The 15,039-nt window shown below is 32.6% G+C and overlaps 1 non-coding gene across 1 annotated transcript; it reads right to left on the bottom strand.

The window, feature by feature from the left end:
• Nucleotides 1-8,701: 8,701 nt before the first annotated feature.
• Nucleotides 8,702-8,808, bottom strand: LOC121210219 (small nucleolar RNA R71). The gene has a single exon (XR_005905342.1). It is a non-coding gene; the product is annotated as a small nucleolar RNA R71 (small nucleolar RNA).
• Nucleotides 8,809-15,039: the final 6,231 nt, after the last annotated feature.

The following is a 15,039-nucleotide window of genomic DNA, read 5'->3' as shown; positions in this document are numbered from 1 at the left end:
GATGTAATATGAGAGTATTTTTGAAAATGCATCGATACATTAAAATTGTTTCAGTTATTATCTTTTACTTAGTCCAAAAAAACGTGTTCTCACTGGTTTGCTTTAAAACATATCTCTTTTACGTAGAAGCTTTAGAAAATCTTCAATTTCAGGAAATCTGTTTGCTTTAGAGAAAATTGAATTTTAATCGTGCTTATTAGTAATAAAAACACCAATAGTTCAAAAGCTGAAATTAAAAGCCAAAAAGTCCAAAGTCCAAAAATTACAATAAAACCCCAAATAAACAAGTAATCCAAAACCAAAAAAGCCAATGAAAATAGTCTAAAGTTATTACGTGTGGCCACTGTCGAGTTCTCCAATACACCGATCCGCTAATGTTGGGGAGTACCTGAACAGATTAAATAGAAAAGAGTGAGTTTTCGTAATGCAGTGTTTAATCCTCTCAGAAAATGTGCATACAGACATACATCAGATCATAATCACAATCAATCTGGGCTGGAGCCCCTTACAGAATCAGTGTAGGCCTTAGCCCACCCAAATGCAGAGTCAGATACATATTTATTAGGGCATTGGCCCATTTCAGTTACAATATGTAGAACATAATAGATTAAACAGAGTCCTACCCACCAGCCTCTACACACCAACTCTGTCTAACCCTACACACCATGTGGGGATAAAATCGACCCACCCATCCCTACACACCATGCAGTACCGAATGCGTTACATAATCAGATAATTGTAGCTGTGCTGCCAGATATCAAGCTTAGGAGCCATTCAGAATACTTCCTCCATATATATTAACCCAATCTCGGTGTAATGCAGCGTACAATACATGACATGCAAATATGCAATTAGCAGACCATATGTACAAATCAGTGAGCATGCTAAAGCACATATAAAACATAGTCAAATTATGAAATTAAGGGTCAAGTAACTCTCACCGACCCTACGATAGGTCCCAGTCGACTTGGGCAAGCCGAGCAACCATTCAAAGTATCTTAGAAAATTGGGCTCACACACCCATGTAGCCTGCCCATGTGGGCCCACACACTTGTGTGGCCTACACAGCCCAAATTGGCCTTGGCTGTGTAGATTGCATGGCCTGGCCCAAAATTCCATAAGGCCTGTGTGGCCCACATGCCTCAGCTGGTTGAGGTCGTGTGTGACATGGCCATGTCCTTCACGTCTGGCTTGGCCTCGTCAATCACACCCCAGTGTACTGGCACACGACCTACCACACGGGCGACCACACGCCCGTGTGGCATCGATAGTTTCATTTTTTTGGCTTTCGTCGATTCTCGTTTTCAGTGTTTTTGGGTACACACCTGGTTCAAATTCGTTGTTTACAAAATCTTGAGAACACCAGCACCTATAATCAGAATATTCAACCCTTTAGAAACCCAAAAACGAGCCTTAACTAATCCCGAAATGAAAAGTCGACTTACCACTAGCAGAACGTTAACCACTTCAAGTCAACTCGACGAACCGTTGATACCAACCTCACGAGTGACTCTTAAACAGCAACCAAAACCCCATTAAACACTTAACTAGAGTAACATATAAGTGAGTGAACCGAAAACTTACCACATGCGCCCCAATAGTGAAAAAGCACGATGATTGCAAGCAAGAAAGAATGTAAAGTCGAACAAGGAGGGAAACAAAGGAATTTCGGCAACACAAGGAGTAAAAGGGGGAATCAACAGCAAAAAGAGAGGAAAGGGAGAAGGGTAGCTGAATTTTTCTAAAAAGAAAGTACGCATTCAACGAAATTGTTAACCCCCAATCTATTTCTCCTTAATTCTCTCCACCAACTACCCACTACTTATATTTTTGGTCAAATACAAACTCTAGCCAATATTTTGTAGCTAAAATAATACCCTGCTACAACAAAGATTCGAATCCTAGACCTCTAACACACCAACACACATCTTAACCACCAGATTAGCAGGCCTATTCTGATACATTTTTACTAATAATTATTTATAAGCCTATTAACCAAGGGTTGAGCTTTATTCATAAAAATATGCCAAAATCTGTCCAAGTCAAGCTTGAACTTGGGACCTCATACACATACCCAAGCAGATACTCAATTGAGTCAAATTAACGCAGAAACATATACATATATTTTTGGGGCGTTACAAAGTCCCTTAGTCCAAATCAATTTATATAATGGATTCATTTGCCTTTTTTTAATTTACACTATAAGTCCTTTGTATTTCACATATCTCACGATTTAATTTTATTAATTATTATTTCTAAATTTCACCTAATTTTTAAAATTAAAACTAATAAAAAATGTTATAATATTTGAATTAAAAGTGTACAAAAATAATTATAATATTTGAATCAAAAGTGTACAAAAATAATTATGAAATTTAATTATATTAAAAAACTTTCATTAAATCTTAATATGTTAAAATATAATTATTTAAAAATAAAAATATCATTATACATTTAATATTTTCCATAATTTTTAAAATTTATATAGAATGTAATATTTAATTATTTCAGTAAATACGCATAATTTTCACAATTAACTTAATATTACATAGCCATCAATCTCTTGGCTCAATAGGAAGAGCATTACATTTGTAGGCATGAGAGCTTTGGTTTGATCCCAAACAATTTCATTCCCGTCCAATTATATATATATATATATAACTTTATATTACATAATTTTACTAAGGATGAAAAAGAAAACCTTTTTGTTTTTATATCAAAATAATATTCTACTAATTCATTACAGATTGATTATTTTATTTTTATATGAAATAATAAATACAATTTTACAAAACTAAAATATATTATACGCTAAATATTTTCACATTATAATTAATTTAAAACGGGAATGCAAACTATTAGAACTATATTATAAAGTATATAATATTAAATTAAATTAAAAAAAAAGTAAAACAACAAACATGAATTATAATAATAATTCATGATTAATACGGGAGATAACATTAAATTAATAAATAAATTTGATAATGATAATTAAAAAATAATTATTAAAATTTTATATGGTAAATATTTTTTACTATTTTAAAATCTCTCTCATCCATTTACACCTTCATGTATAATAACAACAACAAACAAACAACAATAATAATAATAAGAAGATAAAAATGAGAGTATAAAAGAGTATTTGCTTGGTACAAAATAAAAAACTTATAAATTTTTTTTAAAAATAACATAATATTATATAATGTCATCATCAATGAAAATGATCTTGCATGTCTCTTTGGTACTCTTCGATGCCATTAATATTTCTTCTTGAAATACTTTTAACTTACTAATATTAATAATTTTTATTCTTTTTACCTATGATTTTCTCGGAGGCTACTAACGGATGCTATTTATAGATCTAAGCTTAATTTTTAATTGATATCTAACTCTAACAGTAATTAGATGATAACTAAAAGATAAAATCAATCTCTATTTATATACTTAGATTTCTATTCAAGTATAACTTTATTTTATTACGTTAATAAATATGAAAATAAAAAAATTACTTATAAAAAATAAAATATTTCAGAATTTTTTAAAATAATATTTTAACCTTAATTATTAATTATTTTAATTTATTGGTAGTGAGTATGCTTAGACTTTTATTCAAGTTATAACTCTATTTTAAAAGTTAATAAAATTATCAAATTTTTAAATAGAGTTATAACTAATAATTTTAAATTAAATTATAAATATTTTTACATGTTAATTTACTAATATAGTTGAAAATAAAGAGCATTCTTGTCTATTAAAAAAATGGATTTCATAGTTTTTTATATATTATAGATTATAAATATATACATCTAATAAATCCATGAATTTGGAAAAAAATTAAAAAAAAGCAATGTTGATCACAATGTGAAAATTTTATATGCATACTTGATGTGTTATTATTATGCTTAATATTTACATCTAGAATGTTAGTTAACTAAGTACCTGTTGAAAAGTAAAATTTAGACTGTTAGAAACTGAAAGAATGAGCGAGCAAGCAATTATGTTCATTATTATCTAGGTGCATAATTACTGTTTTTTGTAAAAAGGCAATCGATTCGTATTAAGAAATTTATGGCTATTTAGTGATTTATTACTCATCTAATTATTTAACTTCAAATTAATGGATAATTATAAATTGGTTTATTTAAAAAATAATAATTATGTAGTTAGTGCTTTATTTTTTTATCATTACATTATGTTCTTACTTTTTTAATACTTATGGAGTTTTTCTTTTTCTTTTTTTGCAATTACTAATTAAAGCAACACCAAAATAGAATTCATTGGTTAGACAATGATTTATTTTTATAAAATTAATAAAATAATACATTAATTATATATTTTTAAAATATGAGGGACATGAATACATGATGGCCTAGGCTAAAAATAAGGTCTAAAAAAGTGATGTTGTTGGATTTATTCCACGTGAGGCGAATAAGGTAGCTGACTTGATGGCCAACAAGTGGATCAATGCACCAATTGGCCTGATGCGGTTTGGAGAGGTTCCAGTAAATGCTTTGGAGATTTCGCAGAAATATATAGTAGGGGCTATGGCTATCTAGTTTGTTTTATCTTTGTAATGACTTAAAGTTTTCTCTTTATTTACCAAAAAAACAGGTATACTTGTGAGAATAACAGGCAATAAAACTCGTAACAATTATGACTTCCAATTTATATATACATATCTCAATTTTCTATATTGATCAGATACGGAGATTTAAGCGTGAAATTAAAGCATCTTAGTGGAAAGAAATTTTCCACAAATTATGCTCTCTCGAGTTGTTGGTGTCATCACTGCCTATGCTACTTGGTTTCGACTGCAGGCTACTTATGCCTCAGGATTAATAAAAAAAAAACCTCAAGTTCGTATTCTAGAAAATGCTCTTTTATGCTTTGCCTTGAAACAATAACCCTGTTGGCACCTATACGAATCATGCCAAGCGACTAGTTGGTTAATTTGTTGCACTTGATGCTGCCATTTCTGAGTATGATCTTATTGATTATATCTTGCGCGGTCTTAGCCTAGATTACAAACCCTTTACCCGCAATTTTTTTTCTTTACCTGCAATATTGAAGCAAGCTTAACTTTTATTTCTTTTGATGATTTATTTGGCTTACTCCTTTATTAAGAACTACAACTAAAAAGTTTAAATGACTCTCCATCCTCCTACCGTTGTGCTCTACACTACTCTCCAAAATGTTGTTGGTTGTATATGAGGCAAAGGTCGTGAAAATAGACGTAGGTGCTATCAATCTAATTATGGTCGTAGGCGTTCAACTCCCCTCAATACTGAGCCTTCCACTCCCACTTGTTATAATTGTCGAGGTCATGGGCACACCTCCGAACAATGTCCAAACCTTAAATAAAATGACTACACTAATTACAACTCTAAGCTAGCAACCACTTACACCTCATCTCCCACTCTACCAATCATAACTTTTCATAGTTTGCTGGAAAAACTAATTATTCTTAATTTTAGCTACAAAATATAGAATTTATCCAATAAAATATAGTAAGTAAATCTTAATTCACCAATATTTTTTATCATACAAATTTTAGAATAAGCGAGGCTATCAAAACTTACCCTTAATATTTGGTGGTAATATATAACACCTTATGGTTATGTTAATAATATTGTTATTGGGTTCGCTTGCATAATGCAAAGAATTTACACAGAAATGACTTTGTTTTTATGAGATGGCAATGACATAATTAAGTTAATGTTTCCCAAACGAGAATTAAGATGGTTCCCATTATTTTGCTTAGGCAAATTTTTGTAAGAATTATGGTGTTCTGCTTAACCTAAACCTAACCTCTTCCCCAATAAAAGGGTGGAGAGTATTCTGGATCTTCACTTTTAGAATGTGATTAAAGAATAAAGAAATCATTATATCTATGTGAAATGACATCAAAGCGTGCAAATTAATACATACATGCATATACAGATTCCTTCTCCCTATAGCTATATGTTTCACCAAATCAACCCTTTTTCCCTTCTTTATAGACCTCACTGATTTTGAAATGATTATCGAGTCATAATTACGATAATCTAATTAAAGATTAAGCACCGACAATGATTTTTAATTTTTTTTTAAAAAATCTCAGGGCCCAGATTCGACCACATAGGCAATAACCCAGCTTTGATCACCATTTCCCATAGTTTATGCAATGAATTTTTGTGCTACAAATACAATCACCGGCCTATTTGTAAAAGGAGATTCTACAAGTTTTGGGCCCAGGAAACATGTAACCGATAATTTTGCCTTTATTAAACTTCCTTTTTAAGGAATGTTTTTCCACTTTTTCTTTTCTTTTCTTTTTAAAAAACAAAACCATCTGTTGTTGATTTATATAGTGCAACGAGGGAGGGGCCAAAATGCTATGGAAATTAAGGACAATGACCCATTTTCGATAGTCATTAGCTTAATCATTGTCTTTGTGATTAGGGTCATAATTACAATCCTCACTTATTTTATAGAAGCATTATTAGTTGGTTCCTAAAAGACTAATTTTGCTCTAATAACCTTTGATATTTTCATGCCCCAACATCATCGAAATGACTGCTTAGTTTCAATTAGTGGCATTCTCAAACAAAAATACTTCGTGTCAGTGAAAGTTTGTAAACAAAGACTTATATTAAGAGTGAGTAAAATTCGATTCGATCTAAAAAAATTGATAAAAATTTAAATTTTGAATGAAATAGTTTGAGTTATTTGAGTTAATCGAGTTATTCAGATCAACTCGAATAAAAAAAATCAAGTCTTTCGGTTTAACTCGAATATGAATTACACAAGTCGAGTTACCTGAAAATTCAAATAAGAAAAGACAAGACTACGTCGCTTTGATAAATGTTTACTGATAACTAATAAAATTAGCATGTTTTAATCACGTTCTTAATCGTTTTTGGATGATTATTCGATGTAAAATAGTGAATTTTATTATCCTAATCCTTTAAATTCATGTTTCTATACTTGGGAGGGTATTTGGGAGCAAAAGGAGTGAAAATCAGAAAATCGAAGCAAGTTTCAGGAGCCACACGGGCTGTCGCACGGCCATGTGCCAGACCGTGTGGATTTTGCGAATTGCAATCCAGAAACTTGGAAAAACACAATTTTTAGTTTTTTCGGGTATTCTAAGACCTATATATACTAAATATAAAAATAAAGGAGTAAATCGTCATAGAATATTGAAGAAAACAACTCTAAACCATTGAAGCCGACTCTAAAGTAGATTTCTATCAAGGTTGAAGATCTCCTTTTGATTTTTTGAAGTTTATTATGAGTTTCTTTATTTATTGTGATTATACTGTATTTGAGATGTTCTTATTTGCAATTATGAACTAATTTTCTAAATACCTAAGGGAGATGAACGATATGGTAAGTTCTGCCTTTTGATTTATGTTTTACGTAATAAATACTTGGATCTTGTTCTCAATTTTGTGTGCTTAATTCTTGGTTTAATATTTTCAGACTACTAATCCGTGTTTGATGTGCTTGGATAGAGGAGAAAAAGTCCCTGTTTAAGAGTAGATCTAGCATAATTGAGTGGAGTTGCATGCAATCTTAAAAATAGGACAGCATAAATCTACCGAATTAAATTCAAATCTAATAAGGAGATCCATAGATCGAGTTAATGCGACAATAGGGGTTTTAATTAGAAAGAAATTTCAATTAATCAACTTAGGGTTAGTTGCTCTTACTCTCTAAAAAGATATTAGTATAATTTAGGGATTTCTATGGATCAAAATACTAAGTGAAGAAACTGTTTAATTCAGATTGATAATGATAGATGAAATCTAGGTGGATTCTTTCCTGGGTATTGTTTCACTTCTTGGTTGTTAATCATTTGTTTTCCTGATTTGTTCTTTGCCGTTTTCTTTAATTAATTAATAAAGTTAATTTTAGTTTTAATTAATCACTCCAATTTTTTGGTTAAATAATAGAAAGACAATAATTACTAGTACTTTTAGTCTTTGTTGAATTTATAGTTGGTTTTGTGGACATTAAATTTTTGGCACCGTTGCCGTGGATTAAAATATTAGGAAAACTTTATTTATATTAATTTAGTCATTTTTATTTTTATTTCAATATTTTTGTTTTTTATTTAGTTTTTACATTTTAATTTATTTATTTATTTGCTTCTGATAGGTTATTTTGGTTTATGACTATAGGAAACCTGTTGGGTCCATTGCTTTTTGACAGTGAGATTGAAAAGACTGCTTGTAGAAATCGTAGAGAGGTTAGAGAAGCAAGACAAAGTCAATAGGATTTAATAGTCGATCACGAGGAAAAAGATATTATTGTGGGGATGGCAGAAAATCAAAATATCAATAGCCTCGTACTATGTTTGACTATGCTAAACCTACTCTGATTGGGACTGAATTGAGTATTATGAGACCTACCATTGCTGCAAACAATTTCGAGCTGAAGCCGAACACAATTCAGATGGTACAACAATATGTTTAGTTTGATGGTTTGCAAGATAAAGATCCGAATACTCATTTGGCTAACTTTCTAGAGATTTGCAACACATTCAATATAAATGGGGTTTCTAATGATGCCATACGCTTACGGTTATTTTCATTCTCTTTGAGGAGTAAGGCAAAAATATGGTTGAATTCATTGCCACAAGGTTCTGTCACGACTTGGGATCAAATGACTGAGAAAGTTTCTGTTGAAGTACTTTTCACCGGTTAAAACAACTAAGTTGAGGAATGATATCTCTTCTTTTGCTCAAATTGAATTGGAGACATTATATGATGCACAGGAGAGATTTACAAATCTTTTGAGAATGTGCCCTCATTATGGGTTACCTTTGTGGTTGCAAGTCCAAACTTTCTACAACGATTTGAATCCCTTGACTAGGCAATTAATTGATGCAACAACTTGTGGAACACTGAATAATAAAACACCCGAGGCAGCTCAAGTGTTTATTGAGAAAATAGCACTGAATAACTATCAGCGGCAAGTCATAAGAATGAAATTGATTAAAGCAACCGGTGCTTTTAATATTGATGCAGTTTCTATTTTAGCAAATCATATTGAAGCTCTTGGTAAGAAAATTGATGGTTTGAATTTTACTAAGCAGGTGAATCCGATAGTGCAATATGATGCGAATGGAGAGGGGATGATCAATTTAGATTATTTACTTTTTAATTCTAGCATAGAGCATGAGCAAGTCGATTTTATGGGTAATAATTCTAAACCTAAAAATAACCTCTATAGCAGTAACTACAATGCAAGATGGAGGTACCATCCAAATTTCTCTTGGGGTGGTTAAGGAAATCAAATGTCACAATCCCTTCCAAGTTTTTAGCAACCTTATCAGCAAAAGAATAAGCTAAACCTTGAGGAATTGTTAGCTAAATTTATTTCGGTGTTAGAAACTCGATTTCAAAACACTGAGACAACTCTAAAAAATTAGCAAGCATCGATTTAAGGGCTCAAAACTCAAATTGGATAGCTTGCAAAACTTGTTTTGGAAAAACCACAAGGGAGCTTACCTAACAACATTGAAACTAACCCAAGGGAGCAAATCCACGCAATCACTGTTCGAAACGTGGAAGGGTTAGTCGAGCCTAAAAAGAAGTCGAAGCTAGAAGCTGTCATGAAAAATGATGAGGTTGATGAAAGTAAAAAGGAGAATAAGCCAATAAATAGAGAATACAAACCATGAATCCCTTAACCAGCAGCATTAAAGAGAGAACACACAAAAGAAAAATATGGTAAATTTATTAAACTTTTTAAAAAATTGCATATTAACTTACCTTTTGTTGAATCCCTTTTACAAATGAAAAAATATGTAAAATGTTTAAAGAAGCTATTAAAAAATAAAAGGAAGTTAGATGACTTGTTGATTGTGGAGCTCAATGCAGTTTGCTCGGCCATTCTCCAAAACAAACTACCCAACAAACTTAAAAATCCAGGGAGTTTTACTATTCATTGTCTCATTGGTAGTTTAAATGTTGAAAGTGCTTTAGCTGATTCGGGAGCTAGTATAAATGTTATGCCTTATAAGATGTTTAAACAACTTGGTCTTAGGGAACCCAAACCTACTAGGATAAGTATTCAATTAGCTAATAGATCAATTAGGTATCTTAGGGGTATTATTGAAGATGTACTTGTGAAAGTTGATAAATTTATATTCCCCATTGATTTTTTTGTATTGGACATGCATGGGGATATTGATGTACCTATGATCTTGGGTCAACCATTTTTAGTCACTGCTAGAACTGTTATTAATGTGGGTATTGGTGACCTTGTGCATCGTGTAGGTGATGAAAAAATTACTCTTCAAGCACTTGATTTTGTGAGAGTACCTAGTGAGCGAGATGATACTATTGTTCTGTTAATGTTAGTAACCATGTGGCTCAACATTCTTTGTAAGAAATCCCTCATGAAAACATGTTGGAGTCATATTTTATTCAAAGTGATAGAACTGAAGAGACAAGTGAAGAGCGAATGGTGCAGCTCGACGAACTAGATGAATGGCGAACGAAGGTTGACGAGAAACTGAGAAAACACAAAGAAGAAAAAAAGCAACACCAAGATGTGCATTTGAAGAGAATTAACATATTCAAAGTTGAGGACAAAGTGATGTTAGATAAATCGGATCCATGACTTTTTCCTTCAGAGTTTAAGTCAAGAGTGTCTGAGCCATGTGTGGTAAAAAACCATTTTTCTATACGGTACAATTGAGGTAACACATCCTGAATTTAGCACATTCAAGATAAACAGTACTCGTCTCAAACCTTATTTTTGTGGTAATATTGACAACGAAAGAAAGGAGCTTTGGCTCCAAGATCCACCGTAACTGTTAGCTTGAAAAGGGAAGTCGAGCTTAGACTTAAAATAAGTGCTTCTCAGGAGGCAACCCGAGTGCTTTTATTTTTATTTATTTATTTTAATTTCATGTTATTATTATTCTTTTTTTTTTGAAAAAATGAAGAAAAAATTAAAAAAATTGAATTTTTTTTGAAAAGATTTGAAAAAAAGGGGGGTCACATGGCCTGGAGACATGGCCGTGTGAGGGCACATGACCTAGACACACGGGCATGTCTCAGGCTATGTGGATACTAGAGCTAATTTTTTTCAATTTTAATTTTCCCTACATAGACACAGAGAGTTACACGGGCTAGAGACACGGCCATGTGAGACACAATGCCTATTACACGGGCGTGGTGAGATCATGTAACTCATACGGCCTATCACAAGGGTGTGGGAGAAGCGAAGAGTGATCTTACATGGCCTCGACACACAGGCGTGTCCCAAGCCTTGTTAAAACTAGGCTTATTTTTTACAAAAATTTCGTGTTACACATGGGTTAAAAGGTACACATAGGCAACACGGGCCAACACATGACCGTGTCCTTTATTAAATTCTAGGGTTTTAATTTCTTTTTTTACATGTTTTTACTTCCCTCCCTTTACGCGCCGTTCAACCATCTCCCTCAATCCATTCGCGCCACCGATCACTTATCACTTTTGCCAGTCTGATCACCACGCACCGTCGTTCCCTTTGTTGCAACACCCCTTTAGCTAAGCCTTACACACCAGCTCTCTTCTCTTTTTCTCTTTCCCCTCTTCTCTTCGTCGACCCAAATCCTTTTCCCCCGTCATCGTTCTAACCACTACACATGCACACCACCATCATTATCTTCCACCGTTGTCCACGACTTCAGTTTTTTTCCTCGTCCTTTTCCTTCACTTTCCCCTGCCCCGTTCATCCACTGTTCGTCGCACCTACACCCCCTCCTCCACTGATCCTCACACTATTTTAGTTTTTCCTTCATTCCTCTTGTCCTGCGTGTCGCTGACCATTCAACCCACCTTCGTTGACCTCCATCATATGCACCTCTATCACCACCGTCGCACCCTCTGCCATTTGGTTCCCTATTTCCTGTTTGTTGATTTATTTATTTATTATTATTTTATTTTTTGAATTTTAGTATTAGTTTTTATTACTATTATTGTTATTATTTAGTATTATTATACCTATTACTATCATTACTGTTATTATTTTATTTATTTATTTTAGTACTACTATTAGACTTAGATAGTTGTTTATTATATTATTTAGTTTCTGTTATTACTTTATTTAATTACTTTTGCTTTGTCTTTTGTTTTAGGCATAGTTATTAGTTTTAATTATGTGATTTGGATGTTCGTGTTGAGATAGATTGCATGTTGAATTGTGTTATCCACTATATTAATTTATCTATTTGTTCGATTAGCTATTGGTGACACTACTCTTCCTGGTTATATGATATTTGCTTCTATCTTTCATTTCAAGAACATATGATGAATACTCACAGTAAATCTAAGGTTGTTGTTTTCATTTTGAAAAAGCAGAAGACATCGGGCGTAATCTCATCTTCGAGCCCCACCCCCGTCGCATGCCATCCATGTATACAATTTCCACTAGGTCTTCACGAGGACCAATATCAGCATCTTAGATAGTGAAACTTGGGTTTAGGTTGTTACATAGATTGGGAGGTATTAGAGGCAATCTATTTAGTTGACTGGGTTTGGGCTCGTATCGATATAGCTCTATAGGACTGATATTTCACCATCGTTGAGCTGACTTATTTAGAGCTCACACAAGAGTTCTATTTGACATTTTCCCTACAGCAAGTTATGTCGAAGTGGGATGAGGCACACACTATTTTCTTTAGACTCAGTGATACGATGCCTTATCTGAGTGTCTCAGGTTTCGGAGCTACCCTTGGACTTTATTTCGAGGAGTTCATGAGTACCGAGGGGTTCCTCATATTACACCACCACATTCATCAGTCACCTTTTTTTTATTGGACTGACATTACTGCAACTACAACACTATATAACCCAAGTCAGTCGAAGACGACCTATTTACCTCTGGAACTACGCTACATCTATGCTATTTTGGCATACATTTTGACCGGTCAGAGGGAGAGCACCTCTATTATGTGTACATATGATGCTTAATTTCTGTGGAGCATAGCGACGCGACGACCCTTCGATCTTGCATACTTCATTGCCCTATCTTTTCACCATTAATCTAACCTCAGTATGAAGGGTCCTATCTGTTTGGACCATTATGTGACTCACCTAGCGAGGTATTTTGGCCTCATTGATACTCTGGAGCAGACATCCTCCTTTACACTGGTTGAACAGATGATCCCGCAGGGATTATTAATTATGAGTCATATGAGGATGATAGAGCGACAACTTGGAGTGGGTTTTCGTCGATTTAGATTATCTCATTCTGATCCTCAGGATGATCATGAGGATTTTTCTGATGATGATCCTCCTCACCATATGGACCCACCTTGTTCTCCACCACCGATTCATCATAGCGCTGCTCGCACTTTACACTTGAGGATCTCTCTCTGCAATTATGCACCTCATGATCTGACGTCTCTCATGACGCTGATCAGTAATCTTTTTCATTTTATTTGATTTATTTATATTATTTGTGATTCTACTTTTATTTCTATTTTTAGTTGTTTTATTTTGGTTTGTGACCCTTCTTTAATTTTATTTGTTTTTATTTTGAACTATATGGATTTTTATTATTTTGGTGGTTGTTTTTATTCAAGTTTGTAATATCTTTCTCTTCTTATTTATTTGTGTTTATCTTTTTATTAGTTTGATAGAAAACATGCACTTCATTTAGACTTGCCACAATTCCAGGTTATCCTATTCTCGAGATTTCATCAAAATTCAGAACAGTTTCAGTTCTGTCCCTCTCTTTTGATATTGTACTTATTTTGTGTTTATATCTGTTTGTACAATGAGGACAATGTACATTTTAAGTGTGGGGAGGTTGTTTGTATATCTGTGAAAAAATCCCTGAATTAGTTGTTGTATTTAAGTAATTTTCTCATACCCTCCATTAGTGTGATTATTTTTTTATTTGGAAATTTTATTTATGTTGTTTTAGATTAATTTGTGGATTGTTATGTATTGGTTGATTTATACTTTTACACATGAGAGAGTCAAGCATGATAAGTTGTTTTTTAAAAATTATATTTTAGGCTGTCTCCCTAAATTAAATTATTATCTTTAAATTTTGAAATTGCAAGTTTGACATCAAAACCATATTTTTTTGTGAGCTTTTGAACCTATGAGCATATATTTTCTTGCTCATTTTATTATTGGTTATGAGTGTTTTAACTTGATTTGTTATTCTAGAACTTGTTTCGATTATGCATGTCGAGACCACATTATTGATTTGGTACACTAAGATGATAGAGGTACTTAGGATTTAACCCAAATAACCTGTAAAAAGCTCACTTATTGAATTAACCCTTAGTAAACCCCGTTGATCCTAACACATTTTTTTCTCTAACCCATTTTTTTATTAACCTGTGACCCATATGTATGTTGTAAAACTATCTTTTTTATTGACTCCCTTTTTGTCAAGATTTGATTTGGTTAGTTGTCTAAATTTGTTTCTTTTTTTTTGTGAATTGCTGAATTTTATTTTTGTTCTAAAAAAAGAAGAGAAAAACAAAATAAAAATAAATACAAAATGAAAATGAAGAAAAAAAATATTTGAGTGAGCTTGAATAGTTAGTTTGTAATTTCTCTTGATTCAGCAATTGATTGTTTTTCTAGTTTGGTAACTTATTAATTCGATCTCGATTATAACAAACATTTCTGGCCTTTTCCATACCCTTAACCTAAGCCCTATTACAAAATTTTAAAGACCTCTTGATTGGTGTGTCATCTCATTTTCTAGTGGTGGAGATTTGATTTTCAAGCAAGCTTATGGTAATGACATTTCTCATTTGACTGTTAAATGCATATTTTATGAACCTTAAACACTTTGAGTGCATGAGTGAATCTCTGTGAGGATGTCAATTCTTATTGATTTCGAATTTAAGGTAATTATTTCGATAAGGGGAGAGACACCTATACTTTTGTACTTTAAATTTTTTAGCTTGGACTGCTTGAATCTTTAGTACCCCTTTTGTTGAATTTCCAATGCGTGATTGCTTGCGAATATCTTGAAACATTACTGATGAAAATGACAAATTGAGAAAGTTAACTTGAATATGGG

Source organism: Gossypium hirsutum, chromosome A11 (genome assembly GCF_007990345.1).
Source record: "Gossypium hirsutum isolate 1008001.06 chromosome A11, Gossypium_hirsutum_v2.1, whole genome shotgun sequence".
Taxonomy (NCBI): Eukaryota; Viridiplantae; Streptophyta; class Magnoliopsida; order Malvales; family Malvaceae; genus Gossypium; species Gossypium hirsutum.
Note: the sequence above shows the minus strand (reverse complement) of the source record. Positions and strands in the feature narration are given on the sequence as shown.